The sequence below is a fragment of the Anomaloglossus baeobatrachus genome, chromosome 2 (assembly GCF_048569485.1).
Source record: "Anomaloglossus baeobatrachus isolate aAnoBae1 chromosome 2, aAnoBae1.hap1, whole genome shotgun sequence".
Taxonomy (NCBI): domain Eukaryota; kingdom Metazoa; phylum Chordata; class Amphibia; order Anura; family Aromobatidae; genus Anomaloglossus; species Anomaloglossus baeobatrachus.
The window spans coordinates 625,758,125-625,770,425 of NC_134354.1; the positions used below are offsets into that span (position 1 = coordinate 625,758,125).

The following is a 12,301-nucleotide window of genomic DNA, read 5'->3' on the forward strand; positions in this document are numbered from 1 at the left end:
TGATTGCTTCAGTAAACCAAGCAAAAAGATACAGTTTAAAAACTGAGAAACACCTAAAAGTAAACTGTAACTAATAGTAAAATAGCTGTGAACTCACCATGTGTAGATATCATCCAACTCTCTAAGGAACGTGGAACCTGTTTGCACTGCTGCCCAGAAGTGATAAGTAGAAAAGTTCATGGAGTAAAAACAGGTAAATCCAGAGAATAAAATCTTGATCCTTTATTGAAAAAAAAAAAAAAAGTGATAACATTTCTTTTCAAATCCATGTGTAACATTCTTACACGTCCATATGTATCCTCTGACGCATTTCTGACTCTACACTGTGCCCTTATTCGCAGAGACCATGACTAAGGGCGCAGTGAAGTACTTGAAACGTGTCAGAAGGATACATAAGGATGTGTTAGAATTTTACACGTGGATTTGTAAAGAACATTTATTGATTTTTTTCAATAAAGGATCAAGATTTTAGCCTGTGGATTTACCTGTTTTTCCTCCTTGAACTTTTCTAAAACTCCTTGAGCCGCCGATCTATGGTGACAGTAGGAGCGCCACATTATTCCATTACTAAAAGCGCTGTAAGTCAATGCACAAGCCACTTATGCCCTCTCAATGAGATGAAACAAATGTCCAGACAAAATTGCCGCTGGTAACAGTTTCGTCTCCGATTGGAAAATGTTGGGATTGTAATACATTTCATACAAATGTTATTATTGTGAAATGCTTGTTATTGTCCACTTCTAGTGGGAATAGGAAGAAATTGAAACCATACTTCTTGGCCTGCAGTTGTATTAAAGACATCTGATTTTCGAAGAGATGGTAAAGGCTGCGGAGCATTGATGGGTCGGACTGCTCAAGCAGAAGATTACACAGTGAGAGTAAACTTTTTATCCAATGACCCTGGAGAGTTATAAAAATCTGTCATAGAAACTCATCCCCCATTATGAGAAATATCTCCTAATACAAATAGACGGAGCAGGTCGTTAACCATTCCTGTAAGCTGCGGCTGCTGCCCAGTGATTTTCTCATGCACACAGAGGCAGAAAATGACACCGATAACCTCACAGATGCAGCCAGATATAAATCAACCTAGTTTCTAATGCATGGGGTAAAGGCGGCAATTGAAATTCCAAGCTATCATTTCATGTATAGGAGAAAAAAAAGAAAAGACATCCTTCTACTAAGCCACCGCATGTTCTCCAGCAGCTACACAAAGGAGAGGACATGTCAGCCGGTGATCAGAAGAAAGCAAGTGGACAGCATGCCGTTATGCTAGAGTGAATAATTTTGGCTCCTGTTATTAGGCAGTTCTTCCTTTAATATACACGTCCTGCCATTATAAAACGCTCGCCCAGCACACTCTCCATTGCATCAGGCGTGAAATCTTGCTTGGCCTTCTTCCTAGATCTGAATTTAAAGGGAATTGCAGCAGCAGACTAGAGGAGGATGGGGAGAAAGTGCCTGTCAATGGGATAAATAGGAAAAAAAGAGCAACCAAGTAAGTAAGCTGCTTATAAGTAGATCCATTGGGGAAGGATTTACAGTGAATATTTCTTTCAGGGCAGTAATATCCATGTATGCCATAGTAGAAAAACAGTAAAGGGAAAGTACTCGGATGTTTCAGTTGTTTGGGTTTTTTTTTTACACATTAAGCACAGATAATTTCAGTGGACATCAATGGAAAAACTTAATTTGATAAACGTAATGATGAAATACACTAGACAATTCTTGCTTTATCAAAGAAGGAAGTAACCATGGATTTAATTAGCAATGAGCCTTAGAGGGGTTGTCCACTAATTTGACATTGATGGCCTGTCCTTAGGATAGGTAATCAAAGTCTGATCGGCCGGGATCTGACATGCTGTACCCCCGCCGATCAGATGTTCTCGGTCTCGGCGGCAGCAGCAGGCAGCCAGAAAAGCTCAGTTAGGAGCTCCTCCATCTTCTGATAGCGGCCGCGGCGGGTAATGCACATCCGCCTTCTATTGAATAGAATGGGAGGCCGATGTGCAGTACCTGGCCGCGGCCACTATCAGAAGACGAGGCAGCGCTGGATATCAGCATTTCCAGACGCCTGCTGCCGAAACCGAGAACAACTGATCGGTTAGGGGTGTGGCGTGTGGGACCCCGGCCGATCGGACTTTGATTACCAATTCTAAGGACAGGCCATCAATGTCAAATTAGTGGACAACCCCTTTAAGGCTGATTGCTAATTATATCCATAGCTACTTCCTTATTTGATAAAGCAAGAATTGTCTAGTGTATTTCCACATTACAAATGCTTATCAAATTCTTTTTTTCCATTGATGTCCACTGAAATTATCCATTCTTAATGAGTAAAAAAAACAACTGAAACATCAGAGTACTTTCCCTTTACTGTTTTCTACTATGGCATACATTGATATTACTGCCCAGAAATAAATCTTTACTGTAAATCCTTCCCCAATGGATGTGCTCATAAGCAGCTTACTTACCGAGATGAGTTGATCTGTGGGGGTGCGGCATGTCGGCCCCCGGCCGATCAGACATTGATGAGCTATCCTAAGGATAGGCCATCAATGTCAAAATAGAGGACAACCCCTTTAACATGTATCATAATATCCTGCTAGAGTTTTCCATTCTATTGGGATATTGTTATATCAACTACAGCCAATACATTTACATACGCAAAAAAAACCAAAACCTATTACGATATCTAATATATACTATATCAGATTTTATAATAAGCCCCTAGATGCAAATTAAATTTTTACTATATATAGCCTATGATTCAATGCCACACACATGGATCTGTGAATGCTTGGCTCTCTACAATGTCAATAGGAAATTAAGAACCTTCCTCAGCAACTCAATGGGGCTATGGAGGACAACACTGGAAGTCAACTCAAGGCAACTAGCACAAGTGTCCATCAAATGTGGCATATACCAAGGTGGTGCACTATCCCCATTGCTGTTCTGCATAGGCTTAAATCCCCTCAGTCAGATAATAACAAGAGTCTGGCTATGGATACAAGTTCAAGAGTGGTAGCATCATCAGCCACCTACTCTACATGGATGACATCAAGCTGTATGCGAAAAATGAACGAGACATCAGTTCACTGATCCACCTGGCCAGGATATACAGCGAAGACATTGGGATGTCCTTCGGACTGGAGAAGTGTGGCCGGCTGGTCATAAAGAGAGGCAAGGTAGTAAAGACTGATAGAGTAGAGCTACCGGCAGGGCACATAGCAGATGTACAAACGTGCTACAAGTACCTTGGCATCCCACAGGGATACGGTAACCACGATGAGGAGGCAAGGAAAGCAGCAACATCCAAATACCATCAAAGGGTAAGACAGGTCCTAAAGAGCCAGCTCAATGGGAAGAATAAGATCCGCGCCATCAATACATATGCTCTGCCAGTTATCAGATACCCTGCTGGCATAGTGTGCTGGCCAAAAGAAGAAATGGAAGCTGCAGATATGAAGATCCGGAAGCTCCTCACAATGCATAGTGGTCTCCACCCCAAGTCAAACACCCAAAGATTGTATACCAACAGAAAGGAGGGTGGTCGAGGCTTGATAGGTGTCCAAGCCACCATCATGAATGAAACAAGAAGTATCCAGGAATACATCAGAAAAATGGCACCAAAAGATGAAATGCTGAAGGAGAGCCTAACACAGCAACAACAACAGTCCGAGAAGGAAGAACAAGAACATGAAGTGCCATGGCAAGACAAGCCGCTGTATGGGATGTACCATAGACAGATAATGGAGGTGGCTGACATGAAGAAATCCTACCAATGGCTGGAGAAAGCTGGACTCCAGGACAGCACAGAGGCACTAATCATAGCAGCACAAGAGCAGGCGCTAAGTACCAGATCCATAGAAGCAGGGATGTACCACACAAGACAAGACCCAAGGTGTAGACTATGTAAAGAAACCACGGAAACAATCCAACATATAGTGGCAGGATGCAAAATGCAAGCAGGAACAGCGTACACCGAACGCCACAACCAAGTAGTGGGAATTGTATACAGGAATATCTGTACAGTGTATGGGCTAAGTCCCCCTACGTCCAGGTGGGAGACCCCAGAAAACGTGGTGGAGAATGAAAGGGCTAAAATCCTGTGGGACTTCAAGATCCAGACAGATAAGCAAGTGGTAGCTAACCAACCAGATATCGTGATAGTAGACAAGGGTCAGAAGACAGCAATGATATAGATGTGGCAGTGCCTAATGACAGTAACATCAGAAAGAAGGAATATGAGAAGCTGGAGAAATACCAGGGCCTTAAAGAACAACTGGAGAAGATGTGGAAGGTGAAGGTAACAGTGATTTCAGTGGTAATAGGAGCACTTGGAGCAGTGACCCCAAAGTTGGAAAAATGGCGGCAACAGATTTCAGGAGCAACATCTGAGCTCTCTGTCCAGAAAAGCGCAGTGCTGGGAACAACTAAGATCCTGCGTAGAACCCTCAAACTTCCAGGCCTCTGGTAGAGGACCCGAGAATGAGGAAGGACAAATAACCACCCACAGAGGGTGAGAAGGTAATTTTATAATATATAAAAATTACCTTCTCACCCTCTGTGGGTGGTTATTTGTCCTTCCTCATTCTCGGGTCCTCTACCAGAGGCCTGGAAGTTTGAGGGTTCTACGCAGGATCTTAGTTGTTCCCAGCACTGCGCTTTTCTGGACAGAGAGCTCAGATGTTGCTCCTGAAATCTGTTGCCGCCATTTTTCCAACTTTGGGGTCACTGCTCCAAGTGCTCCTATTACCACTGAAATCACTGTTACCTTCACCTTCCACATCTTCTCCAGTTGTTCTTTAAGGCCCTGGTATTTCTCCAGCTTCTCATATTCCTTCTTTCTGATGTTACTGTCATTAGGCACCGCCACATCTATAATATATATATATATATATTATATATTCCAGGATGAAGACAATAGCAATTAACCCAGACAAGAATAGCAGAATTCTCAGGACCAGGCTACAGCTAATTGACAAGCCACCCTTGCAATGTCCAGCAATATACCCAGTCTAATGTCCTCAATCATTTGTCCACAAAAAAAAAGTCAAAGCAAATTTATGATGACTTTAATTATCAATTTCTAACTGATTCTATGTAGTAATTATTTGTGTTTGACTGTAAACTGATAGTATTAATGATTGCTGACTTCAGTACCACTCAGTCACACATATAAAGAAAATCAAAGCAGTTCTGTGAAAAATGACTCATTTTTGTGTAGAAATAAAAATCACATTGAAAACATGAAAGACATATGAAAACATGTTGCCATGTTACTCAACTGTCTGATCTCAGCACTGCCTTGTTTGTTTGGTCGATAGCCAAGTATCTTTGCTAGGTAATCACATGGTTCTTGTCTTCTTGCACCGACTCCTGCTGTTTGCCGCTGCCCTGCTGGTTCAAGCTGCAGCGGCAAATGCTCTGGCTGAACAACAGTGTTGGTTTGCCAGACAGCTGGCTCCTGCAGATGATGTCAACACTGGTGATTACTATTTAAATAAAATCCCATGTAATGTATTGCCTGGTAATTGAGAGCTATCCCTTTCCTATCTTTTCTCAACGCATTGCTTTTTACTAGTGCTGATCTGGCCTCACTCGTACCTCATCCTTCAATCAGTCTATCTAGTATCTGTTTTACTCCCGGTCTTGATTCATGGCTATGCCTATGACTGCACTCTCATCTACTATTCTGGCCTGTTGCAAAGTAATTACTCTCCTTTTCTCTAATTCTTTACTACGCTACTTATACATCAGTGCTGTTGCTAATACATGACTATTCCGAGGATCGTAGATTTCGAATCTTCCTGCCATACCTTTTTGAAGTTACGAATGGTGAAGACCAGGGGGTATTTCCATCAGAGTCCAGTCATCAGTTTATCTAGAATCAAAAGAATTACAGCTTAGAGAATCAACATTTCTTTTATGTGACCATATTATACATCAACTACACAATTTTCTTGTGTCATTCAGCTCCTAAGATAAATTTCCAGGGAAAATTCCTAAACCCAAGAAACGTTTTGTTGCGAAGTCCATTTTTAAAAAGAAAGATGTCTTAAACAATACGATTTCTATTTGTGAGTTATTTATCAAACCAACTGAGGCTGCTTGATATATAAGCCATCAAAGTCCAGTGTCTTCAAGATAAATTTGTTCAAACTTTTGGGAAATGGCAGAAATCAGCAATGAATCAACTAGTGAGCTACCTGCCACTGGAGCTTGTAAACGGAGGTTCATACTTAAAGCAAGGGGTTGTTTCTTTGAGGATATGGTCACACATTTTCTTGCACTATTGATTAAGATATACATTATGTATTGTAAGGTGATCACTGGTAAAGTACAAGAGGGGATATACCGTATATGTCTCTGAGATTATTAGATTCAATGATGTAAAGCCAGAGGTTATACTCCAGTATATTATATACTGAGAGAGTTAAACGGCTTTTAACAAGGCCATGTTTTTTCCCCAACAGCTAAAGAGATGGGTGGGACAGTTGTTCCTCATAGCTCCACCCCAGGGTGTGGTCCAGGAAGTAAAAGTAAGGTCTCAGAAAAAACTCTGTGTTCTGTGTTTGGAGGTAACAGACCTCCTCCCTGTTGCTCTGAGTAAAACCCCAAATCTTCTAGGGGGAATCCGCAGTTACCGTATTTTTGGGCTTATAAGACGCACTGGATTATAAGATGTGCTCCAAATTTAGAGGGAAAAAAGGTAAGAAAAAAATTAAATGTTGTTCGTCTTACAATTCGGTGGTGTCTAACTGGAAGTGGGCATCAGCGGTGGTGGAGCAGAGTCACAGGAGGCAGGGGCGGTGGTGGAGTATGGCAATGCTGCAGGCGGTGCAGTGGGTGTCCCAGATGCTCGCTGCAGGCGCAGTGAGCAAGGCAACTTCCAGAAACTGTCGGCAGGGTGGACTTCAAAGAAATGGCGCCTGGAGATGCTGCGTGCGCAGATGGAGCTCTCGGCTCAAGATCTCATCTATGCACAGGCCACCTCCGGCCGCCATTATTTAAAGTCCAAACCTCCGACAGTTTCAGGATGGCGCCCACAGCTCTAGCACAGCGACCGCAGCCACAGTGCAGCACCTGCTACCTACTGCACAGCACAGCGCTCACAGCCCCAGCACAGCACAGCGCCCGCAAACCCGGCACTGCTCCTGCAACCCCTCTTCAGCACCCCTCTGTTAAGCAACATTAAGATTATAAGAAGCACTCCTCACACAAAAAGTGTGTCTTATAATCTGAAAAATAAGGTATATGGAATGTGTTTTGTTTTCTTTGTACAGGAAAGGTGTTTTTTCTTCTTCTTGTTTTACTGGTTTATGAAGTTTAACAAACCAGTGAAAAGTTTAAACGTGAAGTGTTCCTGCGACTACTCAAAGCCACTGAGTGAGTGGATCTGCCACAGTATCTTGACATTCAGTGCATTATTGCACTTGAGTCTATGTCAGTACACAGCCCATTCCCCAAGTTAATGAATCCATTTTAGATACAATTGAAATAATAATCAGATGATATCATAGGAAGTAATGAATTAAAAAATAATAAAGACCCTAAAGATAAACCTCGATGTCCATAAAGTCGATGAAGCACCTCCCCTCATTCAGAGCAAGAAATCCCAGCACAGTCTGATAAACCATTGATCAGCTGCCCGTAAAACCAGTGTCCTCTCTCTTTTGACTATGAGGAAGTAGCTTGAAACTTTGTATTGCAGTGCAATAAAATTCAGTTCTGATAGCCGGCCGCATCCCATCATAACTTTGTATTACTTTGCCATTTATAAACCATTTACTAAAATTTAAAAAATGTCAATTGGGAGAGGAGATATACAAAAAACTTCCACGGACTGATTTTGTATGGCCAAAATGTGAACCATTTGCATTCCTAAAATATGTTGCTGTATACCATACCTATTATGCCTTATTTGCGTGTCTGTAATTTTTCTCATACCTAATTACACACATCAGTGTTTTTGATCCAAGTTTCCTCAGGTTGATCGTTGTGTCAGTGATTTTAACTACTGAAAAAGTCAAAAACTAAAAGGACAAACCTTCTTCAATACATTACCACATTAATTATGGACGGCACACAGACTATGCAATGATGCCATCCGTGTGCTGTCCGTATTTTTTTTTTTTACAGACCCATACAATTTTATAGGTAATTTTCGTCTGAGACTCGGATCCAAAATGGAAATATCCATGTTTATTTTAAATCTGCAAATAACACAGACGTGAACAGCCCTATAGACTAAGTATACTGTATGTTCGATCCATCATTATTATCAGTGTGCAGTCAGTGTACTGTCCGTAATTAACACAGTAGTGAATAGGAGAAGCCTTAGGGTAAAAACTGAAACAGTGACTAAATAATGATGAAAGTCAGATCAAAAACACTGCGGAAACTGGGACTGAATTTGCGTAACAGAAAAATGACCCATGTCTGAATAAGGCTTTAAGGAAGCACTCCCATTAAGTTCTTTATTCAATAACTGTGTGTATATATGCATGTAATTTAGTGTGAGTGTATTAATATACTCATCCAGAGGTGTACATACTTCTAATGGCCCCCTCCCCCTAATAAAACATAAAAAAAAATAATAATTGGCAGGGTCACAGAGACGCATAACACACAACTTGGCAACCCTTCCAAAGTAATTTTGCACCTATTGAAGCCCCAAGATTCCGCCTTTCAAGGCACATAAAGTATGATGCCAACAAAATTGCCCCTCCCCTGAAACACAGTATGATACTCCCACAATTAATTTGTCCACATTATCCTCCACATGCAAAGTATGGTGACCCTACTGTACCTTTACTCCCTCGGCAAAATATTGTGATAGCAACACAGTATGATCCCCCAACTGAGACTCCCACACAGTCCTTCATACAGTATAATGGCCCAAATACTTCCCCACATATATGATGGCCCCTACACAACCCTCCACAGTGTACAATGGGTCCTCTAGCCATCCAAACAGTTTAATGGGCCCTACATTGTCCTCCATATAGTACAATGGACCCCACATAGTCCACCATGTAGTATAATGTGCCCCATATTGGCTTCTATGTAGTATAATTGGGCTCTCATTGTACTCATTAAATTAAAAAGAAAAAAAACAAACTCACCTCTTCTCGTTCCCCACTTCTTAGGTCTTTTGAGCGTGTATTCTACAGTTCTTCACTGCTTGGTAAATCATGCTGGATGAAGTCACATCTAAGCGACCACCGTGCTAAGCAGTCACTGGACCCCTCCGACTCACGAGCCCCATAACAGCTGCGTGGTCTCCCGCCATTGGCGGTGCGTTACTGTACTCATCTACCACTGCTCTCTCTCCAGTGTACAGCACCGGTCTTCTCCTTATATAAGTGACGTCACCACTTTACATACTGTCCTGGTCACACTGTATGATCTGGAAGTGACTTTTACAATGTAAGACTATAAAGCATCACAACTAGACTCCACAGCTTTACATTGTAAAAGACTTCCGGCTCACGCATGGAGAATAGAGTGAGATGGATAGTCGCAATTGCTGTGATGTCACTGAGAAGCAGAGAAGAGCACCGCTGGACCTGGAGAGACCAGTGGTAGGTGAATATATTAATACACACACACTATATGTACATATACACACATTTAATAAATAAAAAAACTTCATGGGAGTGTTTCTTTAAGTATAGTTCCTGTAATATATACTGTACATTTAATGGGAACAGACGAGTTATCACAAAGAGTAATATGAGTGGAGAAGTAATCTGTATTCATTTTCTCGCTTTTTCTACAGTTTTCACATCATTGTACTTGACCTTTCATCAAGCACAACAGAGACGTACCTGCTGCTGATCTGAATACAGCTTGGTCATTTGCTAAATACTATTAATGTCAAATTCAGGTAATAGCATGTGTTGTAATTCACTATGCAATAAGCCATGCTTCTGGCTGCTGTCAAAAAGATTGCAGCAACAAAAAAAGTGCATTATTCTATGTGATCGCTTCTGTTTATAGAATGGGTGAAGGTGGGGGGTAAAAAGTTGAAGATCACTTATTGAGACGTAATGTGTTTCCGGGTGAGAACTAACTACGCCTTCGTCAGATTTAGAGACAGGATTCAGAAACACTGAATTTGTGTAGTAGATTTGTTCAGTGCAAACCACATGTACAGTGCTGTGCGAAAAAAAGAATTATTTTATAAGCAGTTTTAATATTATAGATTATCTTCTATTGAAGTCATTTGAGAAAGCGGGACTAGTGATGGGCAGACCCAGACTGTAAATATCCGAGTCAATGCAGTTTCAAAGGTTCCCCGGGTGCTGGACCCAAGCCTGGGATTCCGGGAATTTCATCTGGGTCCAGCACTTGAGAAATTTTTAAAAAATAAAGGAAAAATAAAGAAAATAAGAATGCTTCATACTTAAGGAGGCTCCGTCGCAGCTATACACTGATCCCGCGCCCTCTCCTTCACTTCCTGGGCCACTCATTAGGCTCATCCATATGCACTGCTTTCCCCGCCCACCCTGGCTTCTGTGATTGGTTGCAGTTAGATGCGCCCCCAGCCTCTGCAACAGCGTCTGATTGCAACGAATCACAGAATGAATAACCTCAGCACCAAATAAGACAAGTAAAGTACATGAATGCTGCAAGAAGTTAAATTTATTTATTTAATGTTCAGGAGTAGCGCTGGGTGGTGGTATGGCAGAATGTGCTGTAAAGGATCCACCATATCAATGGGGCGCCACACCTGGGCAGAGAGAAGTGCTCGTGTGCAGAAGCGCAATTGAGGACACTGTGTGGATGATAAAGGACGCATAATCCACATGGAGCAGGGAAGGACGATGGCCATCGCAATAAGATAGGAGGCGCCGGACCGTGACCAACGTCGCCCATCGGACCCAACTGTCTCACAGGTGAGTATAATAAAACCTGTTCTTCTGTTATACAGATCAGCTTGGGCACTTATATACAGCATTCTAGAATCTGTTTATAAGAGCTTACTGGTGCAGCTTATAGGGGATAAATCTAGTGACAGGTTCCATTTAAAAAAGGTGCGCTGGAGTAAGATGAGCTAAATTCATTAATAGACACATGCCTCCTAATGAGTTTAGCGCACCATAAAAATGGTGTATACCTCCACCTATAAAAGGTTACTCTAGCTAGGGGATTGTGCATTTTTGCATTATGCATTATGCCCTTATGTGATACAAATTATAATGAACTAGCTGTACTACCTGGCTTCGCCCGGGTTAATAACTGCTGTTAACAAAATAGAATGTATTAACAAAAATTGTATTCTGCACACAAAAACCACAAAACAGATATAAATGTAATTATTAAAAGGCAAAAACTAAGCTAATAAAAGCATTTCACAACATATATTTCAACACCACAGATATTCCACACAGATTTAACATCCTATGACCTCACACATACTGAGAATGTCCTTTGTTGCCTATATTAACCAATGAGAGCTCAGATTAATTAACTGTAGCAAAATAGAAGCTAAGCTGTGATTGGTTGCTATTGGCAGCCTGATAAATCTCCAGGCAACAGAAAGCCCTCCCCTTGACAGTATATATTAGCTCACACATACACATATAGACAGGTCATGTGACTGACAGCTGCCGTATTTCCTATATGGTACATTTGTTGTTCTTGTAGTTTGGCTGCTTATTAATCAGATTTTTATTTTTGAAGGCTAATACCAGACTTGTGTGTGTTTTAGGGCGATTATGTGGCGAGGTTGGTGTATGTGTGGTGAGATGTGTGCTGAGGGTGGTATATGTGTTCAAGTACGTGGTAGTGTGTGGCGCATTGTGTGTGTGTTCATATCCCAGAGTGTGGTGAGTATCCCATGTTGGGGCCCCACCTTAGCAACTGTACGGTATATACTGGCAGCTGTCAATTTGCCCCCAACACTTTTCGTTTCACTTTTTCTCTATTATGTAGATAGGGGCAAAATTGATTGGTAAATTGGAATGCGCGGGGTTAAAATTTCGCCTCACAACATAGCACCCGGCGCTGCCCGGGATAGTAACTGTCTCTCTGTTTCTCTCCCATTCTCTGTCTGTCTCCCCTTCTGTATATATCTCTCTGTCTCTCTCTATCTCATTGTCTGTCTCTTTCCCTGTCTATCTCTTTCTCCGTATGTCTCAATCTCTTTCTCCGTCTGTCTCAATCTCTTTCCCTGTCTGTCACTTTCCCTGTCTGTCACTTTCCCTCTCTTTCCCTGTCTGTCTCTTTCCCTGTCATTCTGTCTCTTTGTCTGTGTCTGTCTCTTTGTGTCTGTCTCTTTGTCTGTGTC

The 12,301-nt window shown here is 41.8% G+C and overlaps 1 protein-coding gene across 3 annotated transcripts in view; it reads right to left on the bottom strand.

The window, feature by feature from the left end:
* ENOX1 (ecto-NOX disulfide-thiol exchanger 1) overlaps nt 1-12,301 on the bottom strand; it is an 899,109-nt gene that overhangs the window by 787,198 nt on the left and 99,610 nt on the right. For all 3 annotated transcript variants that reach the window (XM_075336870.1, XM_075336871.1, XM_075336868.1), the window contains exon 2: nt 5,823-5,887. The gene's annotated coding sequence lies outside the window, so the exon portion shown is untranslated. The remainder of the gene's footprint in view (nt 1-5,822; nt 5,888-12,301) is intronic.